Source organism: Anas acuta, chromosome 5 (assembly GCF_963932015.1).
Source record: "Anas acuta chromosome 5, bAnaAcu1.1, whole genome shotgun sequence".
Taxonomy (NCBI): domain Eukaryota; kingdom Metazoa; phylum Chordata; class Aves; order Anseriformes; family Anatidae; genus Anas; species Anas acuta.
This window is the reverse complement of record NC_088983.1, coordinates 14,138,736-14,164,598: the sequence shown is the minus strand read 5'-3', so window position 1 is coordinate 14,164,598 and position 25,863 is coordinate 14,138,736. Positions and strand designations below refer to the sequence as shown.

The 25,863-nt window shown below is 38.0% G+C and overlaps 1 long non-coding RNA gene across 1 annotated transcript in view; it reads left to right on the top strand.

Moving 5' to 3' along the window:
- LOC137856916 (uncharacterized) overlaps nucleotides 1-20,765 on the top strand; it is a 118,354-nt gene extending 97,589 nt beyond the window's left edge. Inside the window, exon 7 of the long non-coding RNA XR_011096873.1 lies at nucleotides 16,816-20,765. This is a non-coding gene — a long non-coding RNA (uncharacterized lncRNA). The remainder of the gene's footprint in view (nucleotides 1-16,815) is intronic.
- Nucleotides 20,766-25,863: the final 5,098 nt, after the last annotated feature.

Here is a 25,863-nt window from a genome sequence, read left to right as displayed (position 1 = left end):
TCTCAGCTGAAGATGAAAGATTAGGGTTATTCAGGTAAAAGATTCAGACAACCAAATATATTTGTAAATTACACACATATCATCAGCTGAAAATGGTTGATTCAAGGGGAAAATTTAACCCAAATTTAATTTTACTTTCAAGGACTTATTTTTAGATTTTTGTTATAGAAAGGAAAAACAAAACAAAACAAAAAAGTGAATTCTATTGATAATATGTAGGTGAGAAAAATACCATTCCATGATCCTGTCAGACAGACACAGAGGTTGAGGATTGTTTGCAAAGTGCAATTTTCCCTCTGCTTGTTCTTTGAACCATCAGAAGGACCAGTTGTACACTCACCTGGAGCTGCCACTACAGTAGTCTCTTGTGCTCATGTCAATAGTGCTGCTGTCTGGAAGGGAAGATAATGGCATCTTTGACAATGAGGAACTGCCTCTCTAGAGCCCCAAACAACCTTATTTGGGTATATACTTTATCCTTTCCCTCACATATGTAGGCAAGAGACCGTAGCTGATATCAGAGGAGTTGCACATGATGGGTTTTATTTTGTGAATAGGAAATATTGGGATTCAGAGTGCTACTTACTTTTTGCATGCAAATGCCCTGTTTCTCTTACATAAAAGGCTGTATAAGTTGCAGATAAGTGTTTTGTGAATCAAGCCCGAAATCCTCTTTTTATTTTAACTGGAGACTTTAGCCAGTGGATAAGCTCCATCAGACATTATTCAAACATTTTATGGCTTGCAAAGAATTTTTTTTTTTTTTAAAGAGCAGTTTAAATAAGAGAAAACAAACAGTTTCGTTGGAAGTGGCCTGGTTATAGATATCTTCTTTCCACCCCAGTGGCTTGATGTGACTGTTAACTGGCATTTGGCTGTTTTATAACTGGTGCAATTATTTTGTCAAAGGTTGTAGGGTTTTTTCCTCCTTTAAAAAAAAAAAAAAAAAAAAAAGTTAGTTTACAGTTTATTAACTTAGATTACTGCTAATAGCTCCCATGGGTCTTTCTACTGAAACAAGGACCAGGATAACTGATTTCTTAAGACCAATCTGGAAGACTTTAAAATGCATTAATAGCTATCACTGAAACAGCAGGAGGAAGAATAATCTGTCTTTTTTTTTTTCTTTCTTTTCTTTCTTTTTTTTTTTTTTTTCTTGTCTTTTCTTTTTGCTCTTCTTGTTCTCTGCATAAAGTTTTCCCCCAACTTCATCCATTTATGTTATCCTCTTTCTCTCTCTCCCTCTCTCTCTATTTCAGCTATTAACCGACTAAGTTGCAAGTGAGTGCGAATAATCAGCAATGACTCTTTTTGGCTGCTCAGGAAGCACATTAGCACATAAATAGGAAACATGGACTGATTCTAAGATGGCTCAAGGAAAAAGTTAAATGATAGTTTAAAGTGTGGAAGACTGAAGTCAAAGCACCACATTATCAAAAAGGTCTAAAAGCACTGTAGGATAATATTAATGGACTTTAAAACATTTTGCTTTTTCATGCGTAAAGACTTGTAAAAACAACACATATGGGTTAAACATTAGGCATGTAGCTGTTTGGTTTATGAAGAAAGCAATCTTTCTATGAAGAAAGCAATCATTTATTACATGCGTCTATCAGCAGGAAAAATATTTTTCTACTTTCACTGCTTTGGCATGTCTCCTCCAGTCATCCCTTTCCATCCTACTCTCCACCTTCCTGGTCAAAAGAGGAATGTGTGGACGAAGGCTGAGCAGAAGTATTTACTCAATGTGTCAGAACTTGTGTCTGGGAAACCTGATGAAGACTTTGAGAGAGAACTTTCTCTCACTTGTATTCCGTTGTTGCTCTTGCTATAGAGAGTAATGAAGAAAATCTGATCTACCATGGAAAGACCGTAAACAGTTAAAGCAGCAGGGCTGTTTGTTATCCAGGTACTCACATTGGAGTTACGTGGTGCCAAACATCATGAGGAAGTGATAATATGAGTCCGTATCTGCAGGAATAAGAGTGTAGGTATAAGCAGTGAAGTTATATTATTCCAACTGTTCTCATCACTTGAAATTATGATGCTATGGAGTCTGCAGCATCAGCTATCCAGCTGAGATACTGGATGAAATTTCATTTCTTCCCCTGCTTCCTTCCTGAGTAGTGAAACTTATGCACTAGTCACATGTATTGATTTTCATGGTTTTAGTGTACTAAAGTGTACACAATGTGTACACAATGTGTACACAATGATCTAAGGAGGAAAATTTACTATGCTAGGTGCTGTACAAAAGTAATAATTGTCCTTTCCTCAAAGATTTTTTAATTAAAACACCATTAATTGTATGGAATAAAGAAAAATGGGGGTGGGAATGGGAAGAAGGGATGTTCTGATCCTATGTCTAATGGCAAGATGCAGATAACTCAGAAATAGTTGCTTTGAGACCTGAAAACATCAAGCAAGATACCTACAGCAAAGGTATCAATACATATAAAATAATAAATAACAAGACAGTATTGAGCTACTTCATAAGAATCATTTCTGAAAATGTTGCCCAGAAAATAAATTAAATTATGTAGAACTCAGTTACTGGCATCACCAGGTGCTATAAATCAGGATAAAATCCTTAAAGTAGGTTTTACTGTATTTACAGATCTTGGTGCTGTAGTCTGTATTTTGGTTATCTGCAAAGGTTTACAGACATATATTTTCATTAAAAGTTGCATCCAGGAGTCCATTTCCAACTAGTTCATTGATTTAGTTGAAAATGTTTCATTTTCAGGCTTGAGTGGGGGTCATACCATTGTGCTCTCTTTTCAATACTTTGCAGTTTTATTCTTTATTGACTCACAGAGGTATATTGAAAGAACCAGTGTTATCAGATATGCAAGCTATAGCATAATCCTATTTTTCTGGAATTAGTTTTGCATGTAGTCTGTAGTGTGCTGAAATGTTCATTTCTATGCAAAAATCAGAAAGTTGAAAAAACTGACCAATGGGTTTATTGGGAGGATACTTATGTCATTTTCTACTACCAGTTCTTGACATTCAGCTGTTGATGTTCAAGTGCTCCTGTACTAAAAGTGCATGTCAGATAGTATGGCAGTGAAATAGCATACTTTTCTGTTACAATGAAATTTCAATAAGAGTGGAATTTTGCCTTAAAAAGAGGACAGTGATCTTCTCACATACACTGTCCTTTGTCCTGAGGCACACAAAATCCCCAAATCCCTAAAATATTTTATCTGTAGATAAGATAATTTTGCACCAGCCCAGGCATGAAAAAGAAAAGTATATCAGATGCAGCTGGAAAAGTTGCTCAGGGAGAAGGTAAATTAAAGGTTTCTATCTTATCTGTATTTCAATTACAATTTTATTTTTGGTCCCTGGCAGTGCAGACAGTTGAAATCCTGGGAAGTGGAGACACTCATAGGTGTATGAAAAAGGAACCTTTAATGGTGAAGATGTATATATTTGATCCATGCTGCTTTTCATGTTGGGTATACACGACATTAAAATAAAAATGTGGACTCTTATGGAGGGGCCCATCTGTTTGAGTTGACTTGAGGATTTTTTTTTTATTTTTTTATTTTTTTCCCTTTTCAATAGTAATAACCTAGTTTAAGAGTCTGCAGATCTGCCTGTCTCATTCTAAAGGTCAGTCCTAATGAAAACAGCTGTGCAAGGACCAGCAGAACAGTTCATCATAAAGAGCTGATCTGGCTTCCACTCGGGGCCATGCTGTATATTTGAATCTACTGTCTCAGAGTCTTCTGGGAACTGGATGATGAAGCTCTGAGATAAAAATCTCTTAGCTCTTTGATACTTGTGTTTGTGGGTAAAGACCATAGAAGACTTCCTCTCTTGGATTTTCCAGACTTCCTCTCTTGGATTGTCCAGTGGCCACATAAGTCTAGATCTTGCTGAAGGTGTTGACATTTCATCAGGTGCCTTTCTTGTTTATTAACTGCTTTTCCAAAGACATGAAACACTGAGAATATTTTCGTCTTAGTTTTGGATGTAATACCAATCTCCACTGTTATTAACAATAGAAAAATGGTCAGATGACACCCCACTGCTACTGCGTCTATAAATGATTCATTCATTTTTGTAAACAGAGAAGCTCACTAGTACAGTCTGGAGCTGATTTATCAATATATTCTGTTGGCTTAGCAGATATTAGCCATAAACCTGGTTTCATGGGCCAGGGGAAAGCCATGGGTTTCATGGGCAGGTAAATCTAGTTCTTCAGAATGATTCTGGCGCAACAAGAGAATAAAAAAAACATCCTTCCTGTGCCTATATTTCTATCATGAACACCACAAATTGATTGACTGATTAATTGAAGGCTTTGTTATCATTGGGTTACTCTTGGAGGCTAGGAGGAACTGGTACTGTTTCCCATGAACTAATCCCTCACCTCAACCACTGGAACTAGTTGCCTCAGCTGAAGAAGTGCTAAAAAGCCCCAAATGTCACTGCCTTTCCTTACTGGAAAAGCCAGGAATTCCTTTATATCAGTACAGGCAAAAGGTGAAAGGAAGGGAGCTCACCTTTATGAACCCAGTAAGGCTAAGACTGTTTAAATCCCTTGGAAGATTTGGGGTAAATATGAATATGAACTGTGATGTGGTAGCTAAGACTAATATCTCTTTGGAGCTTTTGTGCAGACAATCCTGATCTTTGTTTTCTCTCAGAAAATAAATTGCCTGAAAAATGATCCTTCCGAGATTTCAGTATCTTCCAATTTTAGCTGCACCAATACTATTTATGATAAAGGGTCAACATTTCTATAAAATTAGTAAGAGAAAGAGGTGTGAGAAGGTGTGAGAAGGTGAGAGAAAGAGGCTAGAGAAATGCCACAAATTATAATAGTTAAAAAAGTCAAAAAAAGTAGTCAAATCTTTTCATGTCTCATAGTGATTCACTGCCTTTAAAGAATTAGGTGTGAACTGATCAACACCTTCTAAAATAGGGTGTGTTAATGTGTATGTACATGCACATACACATATTTATACTGTCTATTTATAAAAATATAATTATTCATATATTTGTGTTTCCGTGTATGAATATATAGCCCACACATATGCAAAATTTGTTTGCTATCTTCTTGCTTGGGAAAGGAAGATGGAGAAGGATTCTCTGTCTTCTGCCATCCCTCTTGGTAATATTTTCTTGTGTCTGTCTCAGATTCACATACAAATATTTGCTAAGGCATTTTCCAATCAAACTGAGATTTGAACAATTGCATGACTCGTTGCTTCCTATATTTCATTATCTCCAGCAAAATGTATATTTCCTCATTGCTATCACGGAAACACATCAGGGTTTTCATGTGACACAGTTAAAATTCACAGTGCATTCTCATAAAGTGCACCAGGCAAACATTTTAGGGTCTGGTGGTGTCCTATGGAGAAAGACCTGCAGAAATCACCAGGATAGAATGACGAATGAATGCTGGATTGTATTGCAGTTGAAAAGTAGCAGAAAGCTGTCTAATAGATCTTCTACTGTTTAGTGAACAGGACTCACATTAGGTAATGGCAGCAGAAAACATTAAAGACAATTGTATATGATGTAGTATTCGGTCAGATTCATTCACAGTGTATAGTCATTTCCAAATGGCATTTTGCTGTTCTTTGTTCTGTAGCAGTGCCTAATATTTCTAAACATTTTTAGGCTTTGTGACACCTTAATGGTATACAATAACAGTATGCGTCCCTCTTAGAAAAATGGATACTCTCATTTTTCTAAACATTGTGCCTTTACCTTTAACCATTTCCATTTAAATGCAAATTTCAATCATGTCCACCTCTCTGTATTCCAACAGAAACCCAGGGAAAAGACTATACCTTAAATCCTAATTTCTCCATAAAGGGAGCAGTTTCCTTCAGGTGTGTCACTCCATGTTATCTATTTTCATTCTCATCTTATATGTCATCAATGTGGCATGTTTACCTTTCAGATTTCACAAATTAAAGTCTTTTTTTGTTGTTGTTGTTTTTGTTGTTGAAAATTATCATCAGTAGTTATCTTTATTTCCTGTTAAATCTGCCTGACGTCACCAACTCACATGAAAATTTCCCATTCTCGAGTCTTTGAATTACTACCAGCATTACAGGTGTTTGTACGCTTGAAAGTTTATAATTTCCTAAGCAACTGCTGACAAATTAAGTGAATTTGTGTCATAGGCATGGATTAATCTTGTAATTATTGTTCCAGTTTAAAGGAAATAATTGAATTTCAGGGTTAAGGATAAAACACGATGCTATGAAACATATGTGATACTGGTGTTGGTTTCCTGAATGTCTGTTCTTGGTATGCAGCTTAGCAACACATCTGAGCAATTCATTAAGGTGTCTCTGCTTAGTGAGTCTTTGGAGAGAAAGTTTCATTTGAATCCAGCATGTAAAAAAGCACTCAGAAAAACAGCCAACCAAAACAAAACATCCCTCTCCCTCCCCCACCAAAAATCCCAGACCCTTTATCTGTTTTTAGTCCCTCTTGATTTACTTTTGACAAGAGAGGGCACTGTGATAACATTCTAAAGAGTGGACATATTTGTATATACTTGCCTCTGAGACAGAAAGGAAGCCAGGGATTAACCCCTGAACCAATTACTTTACAATATAGCAACTACTTCAACACAAAGAGGGGAGAAAAAAAGAGACAATTTAACTAATTAGTGCGAGTCACAGTGTTCTTTTTGGGAATTACTCTGTTGGAAGAAAAAATGTTGAGTGTGCTCATAGGCAAGAGGATGTCTGCTTTAGAGCGTATTTATTAATTTTCATTTTGAGTCAGCATTTACTGGACAAGAAATATAGCTGAAAATATGTAAGGCTCTAGTCCTTTAAGAGAATTACACGTATTGGAAATGCTGTGCCTGCCTATTGCTTCAGCAAAACTTTATTTTTAACCCTTTATTAAAATGCAGCCATGTGCACTTGTAATTCTCTATCATATTCCTGGTGTTGGGAGATTAAACTCACTTTCTGTAGGTGAGTAATATCTTATGTATGCCATTTTAACATGAAGGTAGCTGTGTTACACATCTTCCTCTGCAATTAAGTTGTTTCCTACATTAACTGGGATGAAAGACACTCTGAGTACGATTTTTTAATGTAGATAGTATTGGAGCACTTGAGTTCTCAGGTGGTTGGACTTGGAGGAAGGAGGTAATTTAAGACTTTGAGCACCTGTGCTTTGAAAATCAGATTATTTTTAAGTGTCATAAATTGGAGCTGTTTGTTATTTTCAAAAAAAAAAAAAACGTGCCTATGTGTGGTTTATGAAGGTTAAACTGTTTTGTTGGTAGGGTCAGGACAATTCTTTCCTGCCTTGCTGCCACATATCTAGTGCATTCTGGTGAGATATTATTGTCGATAAGAACAAATGTCATCTGAGAAAAGCAAAAGTTAGAGAATGTCATTTGCATTTTAAATTTTAAGAAATGTTTTGTGGATAATAGAGGACAGATTCCTGCCATGATGAGCAGAGATGTTAGATTTGGTATTCACTTGATTATAAAATCTATTGGGCCTTCAACTTTTACTGCTCTGGGACACCAACTATGCTTGGGAATAATTGTGCCCTGTTAAAGAAATTTTACTTATATTGTTACATATAATCCAGGCTTTGGGAATAATCCTGGCTTGATCACTGTGTGGCAGATAGGGAGATCCATGACTACCTTGGTTTTATTTTTTGTTTCTTCAACTTCCAGAGCAGAGTTCTTTAAAAAATAGCTCCTTTCCCTTTCTAAGCAAAGACTCTGAGGTTATTTATCTTAAATGTTTCTTCTTTCTCCAAACTGAGAATCCTCCTCCTATAAGAAACTTGGTCGAAAATGAAAAGAACGAAATACTCTGAAAGTGTCAACTTTCTGCCTCTTTATTGCAGTAAACAGGACACCATTTCTTCCTACTTTATAATTGTGTTTGTTTCTTTCTAGTTCATGCAGGCTGGAGCAGATGACTACCTGATATGACATGATTAGCAGAGAGCAGTCCCCCCAGAAATATTTTAGCTGAGTCTATTTCTCTCTTGTATTTTGTTCTCCAGCTTTTGAGCTTGAAGAATATATTAGCTAATGGGGAGTTGCCTGCTCTCTATCTTGATCCAGACACAGACAGATAAAATTAACAGGCATCTCTTGAAGATTAGCTATCGTTAAGTCTAGCTTTGACACATGTGGCTAATTGAAGGAATACCAGGTACAACAGGAAATGAAGAATAATAGGTAATATATTCTTATAAAAGACTCATTTCACCTTAAATCCAGTAAGACTGTGATAATGCTTAGATAAAACTTAAAGGAGTTGAGATCATACAGATTCTTCATGCACCAATTACCATTAAAAAGTGTATATTCCACATGGTAATTCTTTGACAAATGATGTTTTTTTAAGTGACAACTGATAGACCTTGCTGATAACAAAATCATAACCCGTCTCTTTAGCCTGCTACAAAAACTTTGTTCTTACATGCCTTTTGTATATTTTTGCATTTCAGCTTCCTTTGACTTGCTTGAAAGGTAGGCAAGTCCTGATACGGACCTGAATGTTTCAGTAGTTTGTGTTTCCACATGGACCATTGTAAAAACAGGACGGAGTCATGGAGAGCTGAATTACTGCAAAACTGAAGCAGAAAAGGAAAGGGATTATAGATCCAGATTCTGCTTATGTCTCATCTGTGCTTTCATTTCTCCAACAGTCATTACACAGGTGTGCATGACAGCCAAACCTATTTTAACAAAGTGTGAGGCATACATGTTTCAGGCAGTTTGGCTTCCAGGACGTTGTGAGGTTTATGCAAATAAATAAATAAATAAATAAATAAAAAGGTGTGCATGTGTGTTATAGTATTGCTATAAAGTAAATATTATGTTTTGGGCAGCTTATATTAAGCCACAGATATATCATTCAATCTTGATTTTGTTATTTGCACAACTTTCAGGAAAGTGTATTAATGTGTATTATAAACAGCGTATAAGAAAACATACTAACCAAGAACAAGTGGAAAGAGGAAACTTAGAAAACATTCAGGCACCAAATTTGAAATATATTGCAGAAAACTCATCAGGATTAATTGCTGCCTTTTATGAAATAAATCAATTTTTCTTCAGGCAAATAGATAAGGATTCATTCTCTTTTTCGTCTTACCCTTATGGTACGATAATGATGCATGAAGCAGAGTGTGTGTGTGTGTGTGTACATGTGAGTGAATGTATTTAAGCAAGTTGTCTCTCTATTGCAGATTCATATTGAGAGCATGTACATAGTTCTTGCGCAAAAATAAATAAACAAATAAAATCAAACCTTAGGCTTTAAATTCACCTGAACTATGATATGTGGTTGATGGGCAAACTGAATTTTGTCGTGAATGAAGTTTAAAAGGAACTTTGTTTCTGCTATAAACAATACGTAACTTTTCATACCCACACTTAGGAAGGCAAGTGTATAAACTAGTTACTTTGAACCTAATAATTTTGTTATGGTTATTTTCAACCTTCCTATTTTCAATTGTCATTATCTGCAAATATTTTAATCAGGGAAGCTTTTGTCTAAAAAATATGTCAAGATAGTAGTAATTATGAACGTGATATAATGTTGATGAGTGTTGATTTGCTGCTTGCTCTAAGGGGTAAAACAAGGCAAACCTATTACATGACTGAAAGATGAGCAGCCAGATCAGCAGCTAACCAAATTGTCATGGCCACTACTGAGTCAGAGTGGGCTTGGTGAGTTTATTCCAATAGAGATACTACACCACATAGATTTTGTGATCCACAGTACAATATGTATATTGTCACACACACACACACACACACACACAAACAAAAGAGGCTGAAAAAACTTTATGTGGAGTCTTGTATATCATCTTAGAACAGAATTTGACTTTTCAAAAATTAATTAACCTCTTTTAAGATCATAAACTGTGCCAACCATTACTCTGCATGGGGGAATCACATCTGAAAATTAAATCCTGAAGTCTGATCCATCTGTTTTTGCTGTCAGACTCAGCCCCAGGAACTCCTAAACAGTTGTTGTTGTTGTTGCTTTTTAATAGGGTAGGACAGTAATGCACAGACCTCCAGATGTGTCCTGATCTTGTTTGAGATTCACATACTTGACCGCAGGTTGACTTTGAAATCCCATCTGAGGCCCAACAGAATTACAGTGTCCTTCATAAAGAGGAGAAAAATCTTCTAATGCTGAAATGCTCAGTTACCAGTGGATGGCTCTGGTATAAATTTTAGTAGCCTGGTGAGAGTTGAGGTGGAAAGGAGGGAGTGTTTTTGACTTCTAATATAGCACAGTACTTGTTCTTGTCTCCTGTAGTCTAGTTATTGAGTGTTGAATCATGTGAAAAGGGAGGTCTGTGTTGCATTATATTAGAAATAAAAAGATAGATCATTTTCTTTCCTCAAAAGGTTGGTAATTATTAACTCAATAAAAAGCAGGGCTTTTTGCCATCACCTATGGGTAGGAGTGAGCAGCAGATAATCCACTGTCAGAGCATTTCTAATTTTAACTAGTGTGGGTATTTCTCAGATAAGTGAAGAAAGGTAGTGAAACTGTGCATTGATACAACCCAGACAATGAGCTTCTGGACCTACTGTAAGTGCTGATAATACAGACCCAATGCCATTGAATGTCTAAGTCATTTCAAACAACCATATTTAATGAGATTTGAGTCTACACTGCCCTGAGCAGAACACTAATATAGCATGAGGCACTGAACTACTCTCACATTCCATTCACATTATACAAAGCAATGTGAGGAGCGCTCCAGATGACAAGTTGGCACTGCGATCCCCTTTCTACTCCATAGAAATACCAGGTGCCAAGCTGAGTCACAACCAGCTTTACCTTTTGGAAACCAGAGGGTTTGATTTCTTACTGGTTGCAGTAGACCTCTAGGGATAGTTCTGTAAACCAACCAAATAAAACTGATTTTCATTGGAAATATGCAAAGAACAAATGAAAGGGGGGAAATTTCATATCAAAATATTTCTGATAACTGCAACTTTAAGAAGGGAGTTGACATGAATGGCTGCCTTCATCATTAGAGAATTGCGTGGTACAAGCTGCCCTGCCTTAATCACAGCTGTCATGAGGAAAGGAAATAGATTTTTAGGGTCCAGATAGGATTTCTCCTTGGAAATGTCAGGAGTGATTGATGTAAGACACTACTAAGAAGCTACTCACTAAATGTGTATTGTCTACACTTTTGAATCTTACCCCTACCCGATATGTTGTTGTCATCATTTTAAGAAGTCACAGGAACAGTTAAGCTATGCTTTCTGAATAAATTAGTAGTCACAAAATGACACTTCATTGACCTTTGAAAAAGGTGGGGAGTATAATGGTATGACATACATGGCTGTTAAACATTTTTTTTTTTTTATGATTATTTTATTTTATTTATTTTATTTTTATTTATTTTATTTTACTATTTTTTTCTTCTTTTTATCCACTCTGGCAAAAGGTGCAAGCTCTTTAAAACAGTTTCCTAATTGTTTCCTTCAGCAAGAGAGCTAACTGACTGTCATAAGATGACATGCGTAACACAGAGATCTTGCTACACATTTTGATGCAAAGGAACACACTTTTAGTTGAAAATCTTTCCTAACATGATTCAGATGTTAGAGATGAATACATGGAGCACTGTACATTTGGTAAAAGTTAAGTGCTCTTAAAAAAAAAAAAAAGATCATAAATCTTTAGCTGTGGCCTTTTATCAGCTCTTAATTTGTCATGGTATTTTAATTACTTTCAGTGTAAAAATTTTAATCCATATGTGAGGGGAGACGCTGCTTCTTTCTTGCTCCTCTTGTAATATAATTTTAAAAGATTAACAGTCCTGTGTGCACATGGATGTTTTTGAAAGCTTGTAATGGGCAATTTCAAAGTTCTCTTAGCTCCATACTAAGCACACATTCAGTAAGTTGTACCCATGCTGATTTCGGAAGTTAAAAGTTTCAGGACTTAAAAGCAATCTAAATCTGTTTGGGTGGCTCCTGCTTGGATGGGACCAGATTTTCAGAGGGCTGGTGCTCAGCATTTCTGTAAGAAGTTGCATTTGAATTGTTTCAAAGGTAAGTATAATATTTGTATCATTTGAAACTAAAGTGCAAACCTGATCTCTTATGTGGTGAGAAACTGCTTTTCTTCTTTTTATTTATTTTTTTTTCTTTTTGTGGTTGTTGCCCTTTTAATCACCTTATTTTCAGGACTTACATCTGTGACTGCTGAGACATACACAAAATATGATCAAATTGGTACATGAAGCTAAGGGAAGCAATAAGGTATTCTCAGTACTGCATGGCTGCAGCTAAGTCATTTTGAAATCAATAATCCCCTCGCAATTCACTGTGCCACTTGACTGGACATACAGATGCAGATGCCCTTGTAAATGAGTTTACATCGCACTGTGCTTGTAGCCATATAATCTTTCTTCCCTTCTCAAGTCTGTCCCATTTTTCCTTGCTTCCATTATGCATATGAAACTCAAATTAAGATTGCATGTAAAGCTGACTAGCTATTCCAGGTTATTTATTGGAAATGAAACTATATAAGCATACAATATATGGTTTGCTTAAAATTGATTTACCTAACTCCTTCCATAGTCCCAGGCAAATGCAATTGTACAGCAGAGAATAGCATTGCAGGCGAAAATAAACAGAAGAAAAAGAACATTTCAATAGAAAATTTGCAGCTGTTTTATAGGGGATTTAGATCTATAATAATTAAAGATTATAATAAAGAGTACAATTTGTCAAATAGAAAAATTAGAGGCAAGACACTAAAATTATTAGTTACAAAAATAAAGTTTTTCAGGTGAAGGCCATGTGTACTTTGAAAGTGGTTTCAACTTTGTTTGGACAAAGCTTGGACTCAAGTATAGGGAGTAGGTAATCTCTGGGTAGGCCTTAGGTAGGTTTTGTTACCACCTTGTGTTGCCCCACCCATGTCCTTTCTCCCCACTGTGCTCTCCACCTTTCTGTACCCCACCAGCCGGGGTTGTGATATTAGTACACTCTATTAGCTAGAAAGAAAAGTCTTGGCGCCTTAGCATCAATGGCCCAGACTCACAGGTTGCAAGGGAAGAAGGTCTACAGAGAGCCTGGGATACAGCTGCATTACAGAAGCATGGCACCAAGCTGTGCTCACCCTATAGCCTCTGTAGTGGAAGTATGAAGTATGAGTTACAAAGCATGGCATCATTTAGAGAACTTTCTAAACTGATCTCTTAGTTTATTTTATCACCACCATCATCATCTTCATATATAAACACTGTGAAGGATGCAGGGCTCTGGCAAACCAGATACAATCTGGCCTGGCCCCAAAATTTCTAGTTTTGGATATCATAAGCTGCAGTTCTTCTGCTTTAAAAGGAACAGCAGCTGACTCAGATGGACTGTAGCATGACAGGGGTATCTCTCAGATGTTGGGTACTTGTATGAAGGTCCAAGAACTTTCCTTTTTGTGAGAGCTTATAGGACTCAGACAAGTGAAACGATTTTTTACAACAGCCAGTTCAAGCTGCTTTACAGGAAGCACAACAGGGCGTCTGAGGAATAATCAATTCCAATAAAGTGCCTTCTTTAGTCAATACAGATTGGTTTCAGTTCTGAATCATGCGTTGCTTTTCACATATTTATTTCATGTACATATATGTATATATACATAAGTATGTATGCATGTATATATTAAAAATGCATAATCACACACAGTGTTATATCTCTTGGTGTATTTGCTTGCCTTGAAAATGTCTGGCTTTTTTTGAATCCTGCCTAACCCTTGGGCCACAGCGTCCTTATGGTAATGAATTCCTTGAGCAAAGAGGATGCTTTGTTCACAGCCTATCCTCTTTACTAAATGTTCCTCCGTTCTTTATTAGCATAGGAAGTGAATCCTTACTGTAAGATTGGGACAATCTCCATACGATATTCATGGAAACCAAGCTGTAGAGAGGGCAGATAACCAGCGTAGACTGAAAGAGGAGTAGGTAGAAAAAAAAAAGGCTATGGCTCATCACTGTTGCTAACCTTCTCTAAGCAGCATAAAACTTATAGGTTTATAGGCTGCCCTTGAGCTTGTCTGTTCCAAAAGTGAGGCTTTGAGTTCCCACAGTTACTTTAGGTAGCACAACATAACTGCTCTGCTTTAAGGAGGTGGCAAATACAGGCAAAAGAAGAGCTGTGAAATGCCCTGTACATGTGAATGATCCAAAGTGTGGCAGTGGGCATTCTCATCCAAAGATGCACTTATTTTGTTGTTAGATACTATTTTCCATTTTCTGTCAAAACAATAGGTTCTTATTTCTCTAAGTTGGCATGACACAGTGTGAAAAATCAGATGCTGCTTCATGCAGGCTGAGAAAGTCACACATGTTTTCACTCTGTCTAATTCTTTCATAAAAGCTCCAGTCTGGAGAGGGATCTATTAAACGTCTTTTTTTCTTTTGCATTGCAAAATGCAAATCTTTTCTTTCTTTCTTTCTTTCTTTCTTTCTTTCTTTCTTTCTTTCTTTCTTTCTTTCTTTCTTTCTTTCTTTCTTTCTTTCTTCTCTCTCTCTCTCTCTCTCTCTCTCTCTCTCTCTCTCTCTCTCTCTCTCTCTCTCTCTCTCTCTCTCTCTCTTTCTTTCCTTCTGCTAAAAGGCAAATGGGATGGGATCTACCGTCTACATTGGTAAACCAAATTTTTCTCAGTCTTAGAGCTTTACGTGTTCACCTCATAGTCTATCACACTTTCAAATTCATGGAATCACAGAATCACAGTCTAGGTTGGAAGAGACCCCCAGGATCACCTAGTCCAACCTCTGGCCTAACACTAACCAGTCCTTCACTAAACCATATCACTACGCTCTACAACTAAATGTCTTTTAAAGACCTCCAGGAATGGTGACTCCACCACTTCCCTGGGCAGCCCATTCCAATGCCTAACAACCCTTTTGGTAAAGTTTTTCCTAATATCCAACCTAAACCTCCCCTGGCGCAACTTAAGCCCATTCCCCCTCGTCCTACCACCAGGCACATGGGAGAATAGACCATGTACCTCCTTTAATGTACCTATTGAGAGCAATAAGGTTGCCCCTGAGCCTCCTTTTCTCCAGGCTGAACAATCCCAGCTCCCTCAGCCACTCTTCATAAGACTTGTTCTCCAGACCCCTCACCAGCTTTGTTGCCCTTTCTCTGGACTCTCTCGAGCACCTCCATGTCCTTCTCGTGCTCATCCACACTGTTGAATTGAGATATCTCATGCTGTTTAGGAAAAAGCATTCCTAGTTATAAATTCAAATACTGTTACCCAATCCTAAGGACAGTAGGAATATTTTTTTTTTCTGCCACAGACTGATAAATATATATATACCATATCTGATGTATCTTTTTCTAGATTGCTATTATTGTCAATCTAAAATTTGTGTTATGTCTGGATGCATGACCACTGACACAATGCAAGAAATCCCACATTCCATGGAAATTTAAAAGAAAGAATGCAGAAGAACCAGAAATCCTGCACTCCAATAAGAAAAACCTGGAGCAGACCTAGGGAGAAAAATTCAATTTCATGCCTGTATTTCAATGTTCTGGAATTCACGTCTTCCTCTCTCATCCATTTGCCCAGGCGTGTGCCAAAATTCTTTTTCCTACATGAATGTACACATGCATCTCTCTCCTGTTTTTCTTCCCCTTCGTTTTTCTCTTTTTCTCTCTGTAATCAGAATTTACAAGAGAGACCTCTATAAGTTTCTAGCAAAAAAAAAAAAAAATCAAATTACTCTATTTCCACAAAATGACTTTGCTCTGGCAAAATAGTGTTTTAGGACAAAGAAAAAAAGTATTTTTTTCTAACGTAGCCCAATCAATTCTAGTAAAAAAATAAATAAATCATGACAAACTTACAATGAAGCAGACAGTGCGAATTATATCATCGTAAGTGTCCTCTTAGAGAAAACATACCTTAGATGTCACTTTACCTGAAATGTTCAGCTTGTGATTTTGTGCTTTGACAATACAATGATTTATTTATTTTTTTCTAACTTCCTATATTTGTTTCTGCTGACCTCCTAAAGATGTACATGATAGTTCTTTATTTTACTGTTCAGATAAATTTAAATCTATGTATATATCTCTGCCGGTGCATATGTGGCTGTATATATGACTAAAATGAGCAGATTTGCTTGACTTTATGAACTAGATGCCAGACCACATCTGAAGAACTGCTGAGCTTGCAAAGTGCGGTACCACACTCCTCCTTCCATTCTCTCTCACTCTCTCTCAGTGCTGATACTTCTGGCCTTTCAATATTTTTAACCATTTCATGGTTAGAAGTTCTGACAAACAAAATGGATTTTCTTATGTTTAAGCAGTGTGTGCTCCGTGACTGGGGTTTCCTTACTGGACTCCAAGTCAGAGCTGTGTACCTCTCCCAACCAAGTTAACAGCATTCTTCAGTCAATATTTTTGAAATGTTCATATTGAGTCTCAGATCTGCAAAAGTTCTCAGTGTTGGGGAGCAGGGACCTTTGGAAAATCTGGTTAAAGAAACAGACAGAACGGAAAATTTTCAATGCTAAACATGCTGAAAAAAACTTGCCCTCTTATGAGTACCTAAATTAATTCCTTCAAAATGTGTCCTTAACTCTATGAGCACAGAAATTTGCATTATGACCCTGCATTATTCTTTGAATGTGCCTCAGATATATTTCTGCCGTTACTATCATTCCTATCAATTAGTGAGTGTTAGGGCTTAGTTACCATGACTAAAATTAGGACAGACTTATTTTGGAGATATTTTTCTTGATATCTCAAATAAATAGCAAAAGTCTTGATTTTTACAGGTTTGTATCGTCCTTGTCAGCCAGTCTCTGCCCTACTGGTCCAAGACAGCATCCTGATTTTCTGAACATGTCATCTGGCAACTCTGGTGGATATCTTTGCGTGAATCTGAGGGAAGAATGTGCTTGTTCAAAGGAAGGCTTTGGCTCTGTCAGAAGCAGGCTCTGTGCTAAAGATTTGTTACTCTATAACAAAGGGGGGCCACTGATTTGCAGACACAGCTTGCACTGATGTCAACAAAAGCTGCACATAGAGTTCAAGTGTGCACTGAGGTTCTTTGCCTCTAATTCATCTCAGGGCTTGCCTTATTTTAATATATACAACTTGGAGCTGAATGAGATCGGGATGGATTTTTAAAGATGTTGGCTACAGATCCATGCTGACGAGAGGTGAGAAAATACTTGCCGTTCCATGGACAAGTCGAAAACCTGCCTGAGCAAACTGCCAGTTCAACTGTTTGTAAAGCGGCCACAGACCAGGGAATTGCCGCGTGCAACTGAGTGTCAAATACTTGCCTGGCGTGTTTTGGCATCATTTCATCTTCTTCTGCAGAGGCATGCTGATTTTCATCAGCTTAAAATCAAGTTTTAAAGTGCACGTAACCATTTTGAAGCCCTGTCCACATTTTTTTTCCTGTTTTCTCCAGGGTAACAGTTTAATTTCACTGGGATGCTTCTATATTGTTTTTCTTCTTCTTTTAGAATATAGACATGATGAAAATTGCAGAGCTGGGGTAATGAACACTATGTTAAAGTGTAATTTCAGAGGGAGAGTACCGTAATTCTGCACTGGGCAGTATAAATGAAGTTTTATTAAAATAGCCATTTTACATACTAAAAAAAGCATGCTTCTTTACTGCCTTTAAGAACATTTATTTATGTATATATTTAATACTTATATTCAGTGCTTTGAAGACTGGTAAATACATTAACAAACAAGAGTTGCATTGCTATTAAAACAAATAAGGAAAACTGGAAATATTCTCAAGAAGCCACACAGCAGGGAGAGGGGAAAAAATGGTAAGCCAGAGTGCAGCCAGGTCTTGAAGTCTCTAGAGACCAAAGAAGAACTTACCTTGAGCTATAAGCATGCTGTGCAGCAGAGTACACTTTACCTCCCTGGCTACTACTACCGATGCAATGTAGGTGCCTCAGCATCTGGTCTCGTACATCAAACCAGGTCTCATACACCTCTGAGGGATTTCTGCCATTGTATGACGTGTCCCCTTCTTGCCTGCTTGTGGATTACTCCAGGTTTATAGTTACTCACCCAAGAGCACCCAGAATGTGCATACTTGGCTAAGAGCAAGTTGGTTTCTCTCCAGTGGTGCATCTAGTTGTGGAGATGTACTTTATTAACCTGGGCCTAATAGAACTGAATTCTGTTTGTTTCAGACTACCTAAGGGAAAACACTGACTTGCAGTGTGGGCAATTCTTAGATTTAAAGCACTAACTTCTTGCATACTTTGCTCCTTCAAGAAGACCTCGTACTCTAGAAATATTCTTTGCATCAGGTGAGGGCTGGCTGGAGCCATTGGTCTTCTGCAGAACTGCTTTTGACCTGGTGAGCACTTACTGATTAATGTTAGGAGGTACTGAAGTTGTGTGTGTCATAAAGCCATGTTGTTTAGTTTCCTGTGTTGTAACCGTATACTGGTAGTCATGAGCTAGTAGTTAGCAGAGATGATCAGGTCTGAACAGACACTGATCCATTATCTCACATTCAGAGAGGATTCCTTTGTGTCAGCTAGGAACTATTGCATATGGCAGGGCTACACCACCTAACTAGGGCTGGAGATGGCACAGCCTTTTCACTCTAGGGATCTATATGTTTTAGTTGCATGCTCAGATGAGTTTCATTCCCTGGAAGGATGTTGTTATCTTCCTGCAAGCTACTCCTAGAGTACCCCTCATCTTAGCTCTCTAACATACTCAGTATACTTCCAAAAAAGGCTTAGGCATGTGGCTAGTAGGGTCTGGAAAGTTGGAATATTCTCTGCTGTCAATCCAACACTGCTCACAAACACTGTGTTCTCACTTGATGTTGTTAAAAGACCAAAGCGGCCACCATAATTGAAAACAGTATCAGTTAGGCATTCAGGCTGAAGGTCTGTTTTCCATGTTAATCACTGCTAAATTAGTTGTGTTGTTACTGAGTAGGGAATTAAGATTAAGATTTTCAAAGTCTTCAGCATTAAATTACCAGTCACTGTCCCACACTGTCATTTTGGTTATGCAATTAAACAGTCTCCGGGAGAGCATTTAAGAAGAAACTAGGGCATGCATTTCCACAAACCATTTCACATCTATACTTTTTTATAGAAAGCTGAAGAAAAAAATTAATTTCAATAAAATGTTAGATCAATGTTTCATGCCACAGAGCATGAGATAATTTGCACAGCCAGAATGTCCATCTACATTAAAACTGAGCTTGTTTCAGCTGTAGAGTCTAACACAAGTACCCATTGGCTTTGCAACTCCTAGTCTGTACACTTGGAGGATGAACACTGTTGTAAGCAATTCCATTCCATTTTTAATTTTCCCTGGCGGTAGCAAATAGGAGGATCATTCACCTTCTTGACATAAACTGTTATGTTTTTTTGCTTTTTTTCAATAGCTGCCATATTAACAGAAATGGATGCATTCTAGCAGGAAGTAGAATTATTTAGCCACATATGTGTGCTTCTTTTGCTCATATACTATATTATATTCTAATTTTTAAGTGATTGTCATTAGTTTACTAACAAATTATTTTTCTTATTTCAGACTGAGAACAGCGATAACATTTTATAAGCACTAAGAATATCCAGGCATCCCAAATATCTCTTTGTCACAGTTTTGTGTATTCTAAGTTGCTTTATCAGTCATTAAAGCTCAGCTTGCAGTACTTAACAATCTTGGCCTTGATCCTATAAGTATGCATATGCCTTGCTTTATGCATATAAGAACTCCCATTGAAATCAATATTCATCCACATTACATTAAGTACATGCATAAGTGTTTGCAGGATTGAGGCTGCCTTTTTTTTTTAACTTTTTTTTTTTTTTTTTTTTCCTTCCCTGTATTCATACTACTTTCTGCCTGGTATCTATTGTAGTCTTTTGAGTAAATGATTCATAGGCTGAATAGGGCTCTTCAGATCTCATTCCTAACTGAATTATACAATTCCTCGTGTAGTGCCAGAACCCACTCAAGTATTTTCAGTCTTCACACTCACTTCCACTATTCTGAGGCTCCACCTGGGAGCAAAACTGAATTTTGTGGCAATGACATAAGATTCAAGGGGTATATGCAGGGAAGTGCTGAGGACTAAGAGTGGTTGGTAAGGGTGGGGTGGATGAGGAACTAGAAAAGCCAGGGCAGGATTTGGAGAGCAACATGTGTTGCAGGCATGATCTGTGAGGTTTCAGCAGAGTGCTGCGTTGTGGAAAGAGGCAGAGAGAAACCATGCAGTTTCCGGGGGAGGGAGGGAAGGAGGACCGCTGTTCTTAGTGACTGTATACTTTGCCTGGTCCTAAGTTTTTCCTATCATGTGGATCATAGAATCATATTGAATGATATGATGGAATCATAGAATGGCTTGTGTTGGAAGGGATCTTAAAGATCATCTAGTTCCAACCCCCTGCCATGGGCAGGGATGTCATCCACCAGATCAGGTTGCTCAGTGCCTCACCCGTCTGGTCTTGAACATTTCCAGGAAGGGGGCATCCACAGCTTCTCTGGGCAACCCATTCCAGTGCCTCACCACCCTCTGAGTGAAGAATTTCCTCCTAACCTCTAATCTAAATCTCCCCTCTTTTAGTTTAGAACCATGTAAGTACTGAAAAACTGCAATGAAGTCACCCCAGAGCTTTCTCTTCTTTAGGTTGAACAGCCCAAGCTCCCTCAGCCTTTCTTTTTCAAAGGGATTTGATTTGTAAAGAAACACTTGTTACACTTTTTTTTTTTTTTTTTTGTTAAAACACATCAATTTTTCATTTTACAAAAAAAAAAAGAAACTTAAAAATCTTTTTTTTTTTTTTTTTTTTTTTTTTTTTTTTCCTATTATTGCTGGCTCTCTGTGTTTGCACCTTCCATAATAAATAAATAAATAAATAAAAAGACCAATAATTTTTATTGCTGTATACTGTCACTTTCTTAAGTTTTTATGTACCAACACTGGAATCTCTGGTTTGTAATCACAAGGGCAACTTTTCTTTTGTAGCAGGACAGCTTAGCTTCATATTTAAATTTTTGTAACAGCATTTAAAAGTACTATATGGAAGTACTTTTGTTTCTGGTGTTGAAATTATGTTTATAAGTCTGAAATGCTATGAAAAAAATGAAAATGGTTCTGTAAATCTGAAGAGTTATGACATTTTAATATTTTCTTAGCAGCTTTGGAGTTGGCTCATCATTCATTATTTTTCCTATCCCACTTTTTTATAGCATGGGAATCTCTGTAGTTAAAGATCTAGTTTGAATTTAGTTCTCCAGTTTATTAAGTAAATGAGTACAAATATTCATCAATTATGCCTTACTCATCTCTACATATTTCAGTATCTCTGAATTTAAAAATTGTAGATTAGTGCCTGAAAGGCATCGGCTTTTTCCACCTGTGCCATTATTTTTTTTCTCAAAGAAAGACATTGTGTCTCCCTAAAAACTTTGTTTCATTAAATCTGGACCTGTGTGGCTACAGAAAGGCTACTGTCATAGACATGAAGTCAGTGATCATATCTGACAGATTTTTCTCTTCTATAATAAGTGACATTTCTCATAATAAGACATAAAAACAGGACATGAATTAACATAACATACCACTGAATATCAGTGCATACAAACTCAAATTTAAATTTCCAAGCCTTTAGGGACTTTGTTAATTTTTTGCACCATTAAGTAGTTTCCAGTTTTAATCCCCATTTGTTAGGAAAAACCACAACACAAGCATACAATATATTACAGCCCACATTGGCGGAAGGATTCCAGCAGCACAGACGTGCTCTCCTCCAGAGGGCAGTGGATATTGCAACTACTGCTCTGTCCCCTGCATCCCCGTAATCAGCATTTGGCCTTTCCAGAGATTCCCAACAATGGGGAGGTGGGGGTGGAGATTTTCTAATAGTTGAAAGTGGAATTTGTCTTCAATTATATATATATATATATATATATATATATATAATTGAAGATATAGATATATATATATATCTTATATATTTTATATATATATATATATATGTATGTATGTATGTATGTATAAATCAACAAACAAAAAACAACACCCAAAACCCCACACAAAGAGAAGGTGGGGGAGGTTGGGTTTATGAGTTATACAGTCTTTAATTTACAGGCTTATATAATACTTATGACCACTAAATGCCTGGAATTAGCTCCAACTTCAGTACCCTTTCTTTTCCACTCTCATGTAACCACCACATTTTAGCTCAAGTGCAACTATATAGCTTTTGTTTTGTTTTCCTTTTTTTTTTTTTTTTTGGGGGGGGTGGGAAGAGAAGGGGAAGTGTGGTGGGAAAGTATTAATTTCTCATGTAGTGGCCTCCAAATCCATTATAAACTTTTATTGCTTTAGAAAGTGTTACGGAGTCACACTGATTTGCATTTGTGAAAGACAGATAGATAGGAACTTCTAAGGAGAAGCTGTGATGGTCAGAAGATTCCATATGGTCACAAGCAGCCTTTCTCCCTGGTCTCAAGAAACCTGTTTTTGAGAGTAAATAACTGAATGAAAACAGATTTCTTGGAAAACTGTTGTAATTTAATGCATGTAAACAAAAGCTTTTATAATAGCCTCAGTCACACTGGGATTTCTGAAAGAATTACTTCAAACGAATATCAGTTTTTAATTGAGAGGCACCCAAGAGGGCGGCAATGGTGCAGTCTTTTATTCTTTTTTTTTTTTTTTTTCCTCAAGTGGAAAATATTGCAACATTCACAGTGCTTTCTTTTAAAATTCCTATCAGTCATTCTAATACTAAAACTTTCTAAGGCCTATCACAAAATGACACGACAGTTGAGATTGGAATGAACCTCTGAAGATCATCTAGTCTGACCTGTGTTCTGAGCAGGGTCAACCACAGACCTCTGTCCAGTCAGGTTTTGAATATCTCCAGGGATGGAGACTCCACAGCCTTCCTAGGAAATGTGTTCCAGTGTTCAACCACCCTTGTTGTTTTCTTATGATTAAACAAAATTTCCTATATTTCAGTTTGTCCCTATTGCCTCTTGTCTTTTCAGTGGACACCACTGAGAAGAGTCTGTCTCTGTTTTTACACCCTACCCTAAATCAGGTATTTATACACACTGATAAGACCCCCCGAGACTTTTTCTTCTAGAGGTTAAACACTCCTAACTCTTTCAGCCTCACTCCATGTGAAAGAAACTCTAGACCCTTCACTGAACATGCTCCAGTTTGTCCTTGTCCTTCTTGCACTAGGAAGCCCAGAACTGGAACCAGCCTTCCAGATGTGCCTTACCAGTGCTGAGTGGAGAGGAAGGATCTCCTCTGTCAACCCAATAGCAATAATAGCAATGCTTTTCCTAGTGAAGCCTAGGAAGCTGTTGACCTTCTTTGCTGTGAGGGCTCATTGCTGTCTCATGCTCAACTTGTCGTCTACCAGGTGCTTCTTTGCAAAGCTGCTTTCCAACTGGATGGCCCCTACTGCATACTGGTACACGGGGTTATTCCTCTGCAGGTGCAGGACTGTGACATTACTTTCACAGAACACGAGATACCTCTCAGCCCAGTTCTCCAGTAAATGACCCCCTGAATGGCAGCAATCCCATTCAGTGTACCAGCCACTCCTCCAAGTTTTATACAGACTACAAATTTGCTGGAGTTCTCTGTCCCATCACCCAGGTCATTAATGAAGATGTCAAACCTTACTAGCCCCAGTATAGACCCCTGGGGTATACCACTAGGGACTGGCCTCCAGATGGACTTTTTGATGCTGATCACAACCTTTTAAATCCATCAGTTCAGTTTTCAGTCAGTGTCACTGTCCACTCATCTAGCCAACGTTTCATCAGTTTGTCTATAAGGATACTATAGGAGACTTGAAAGTCAAACAATGAACTCATAATTTCCCTACTGTTCCTTTTGCTGCTGATATACTTGTAGATGCCCTTCTTGTTGCCCCTTATATCCCTTGCTAGATTATAGTCCATATGGGCTTTGGCTTTCCTAGCCCTATCCCTGTACACTCTAGACTGTACCTCTATCTTCCTTCTGGGCTACCTGTTCCAGATTCTACCTCTTATATGCTTCTTTTCTACATTATTTTTCTGGAGCTCCCTGTTTGTCTAGATCCCGTCACCTCCTGTACATAGGGATGGACTGTTCCTGAACTTTGAGGAGGTGATCCTTAAAAATCAACCAGCTCTCCTTGAGCCTTTTTCTCTCCAGTTCCATAACTTGTAGGGTTTTTCCAAGTTTTTTCCAAGAGAATCTTGAGTTGATTTTGTTTGTTTGTGTTTGCTTTGTTGTTGTTTTGTTGTGTTGCTTTTATTTATTTATTTATTTATTGTTATTGTTGTTAGTTTTTGTTGTTTTCAACTATAAGATTCTGTGGTGGATTTACTCAGCTGAGCAGCTAAGTTCAACCACAACCGCTCTCTCATTCCCCTTCCTCAAAGGAAAAGGAGGAGAAAATATGATGGAAACACGTCAGGGGTTGACATAAGAACAATTATGGTCATGGGTAAACAAGATTCAGCATAAGGAGTTTGATGTAATTTATTGTCTGTTATTAACAAGCTAGAGCACTGAGAAAATAAAAGCAAACTAAAAACACCTTCACCCCATCCACCCTCTTCTATGTCCTCCTCCTGAGTGGCACAGGGCAACAGGGAATGAGGGCTGTGGTCAGTCACAAATCCTTCTTCTCCGCCGCTCCTTCATGGTCCCTCTCTGCCCCTGCTCCACATGGGGTCCCTCCCACGGGATGCTGTTCTTCCCGAACTGAGCCTGCGGGGGCTTCCCACTGGCAGCAGCTCTTCAAGAACTGCTCCCACATGGTTCCATACCATGGGGTCCATCCCCCAGGAGCAAACTGCTCCCGCACAGGTCCCCCATGGGTGGCAGCTCCCCCCAGCTCCTGCGTGGGCTCCTCTCCATGGGCTGCAGCTCCGGCCCGGAGTCTGCTCCTGTGGAGGCTCTCCATGGGCCGCAGCCTCCTCCAGGCCACATCCACCTGCTCTACCGGGGGCTCCTCCACGGGTTGCAGCATGAAGATCTGCTCCATGTGGGACCCATGGGCTGCAGGGGGACAGCCTGCTCCACCAGGGGCCTCTCCACAGGCCACAGGGGAACTTCTGCTCCAGGCCTGGAGCATCTCCTGCCCTCCTTCTACTCTGACCTTGGAGACTGCAGGGCTGTTTTCTCATTCCTCACTCTCCTAGCTGCTGTTGCACAACAGTTTTTTCTCTTTCTTAAATCTGCTCTCACAGAGGTGCCAACAACATCACTTATTGGCTCTGCTCTGGGCAGCTGCATGGCTCTTTGGAGCCTGCTGGTACTGGCTGTTATCTAATAGCGGGAGTTTCTTGATTCTTCTCATGGAGGCCACCCTTGTAGCCTCCCTGCTACCAAAACCTTGCCACGTAAACTCAATGCAGCTTCTTAAGTATTTATTTTGTATTTCAGCAATGCATGGTATAATACTATCCGTTCTCTGCTCAAAACTCCAAATACTGCCCCAGTTAATAAAACTACAATCATAACACTGGCTATTTTGTCTGATACAGTGACTGGGACAACATGGTTGCTATGATGACAGTTTTCTTTGCTCTTTATGACAGAATTTTGCAGAAAGTAAATGGTACAACTAGTTCATACTCCACATTCCCAGTTTTCCCTTCAGGCCCAATTCTCTGAAAAAGTCCCACGTTTATTTTAATAATTTCAAAGCCATAGGTCTAGAATCAAACCACTAACTAACTAAAAGGGCAGAATTACCTGAAAATGACCATAATTATAACATAATAATTATGTAATAACTCCAACGGGTAACACATTAAGATTGAAAGAATGTGTTTACATAGGCAGCCAAATT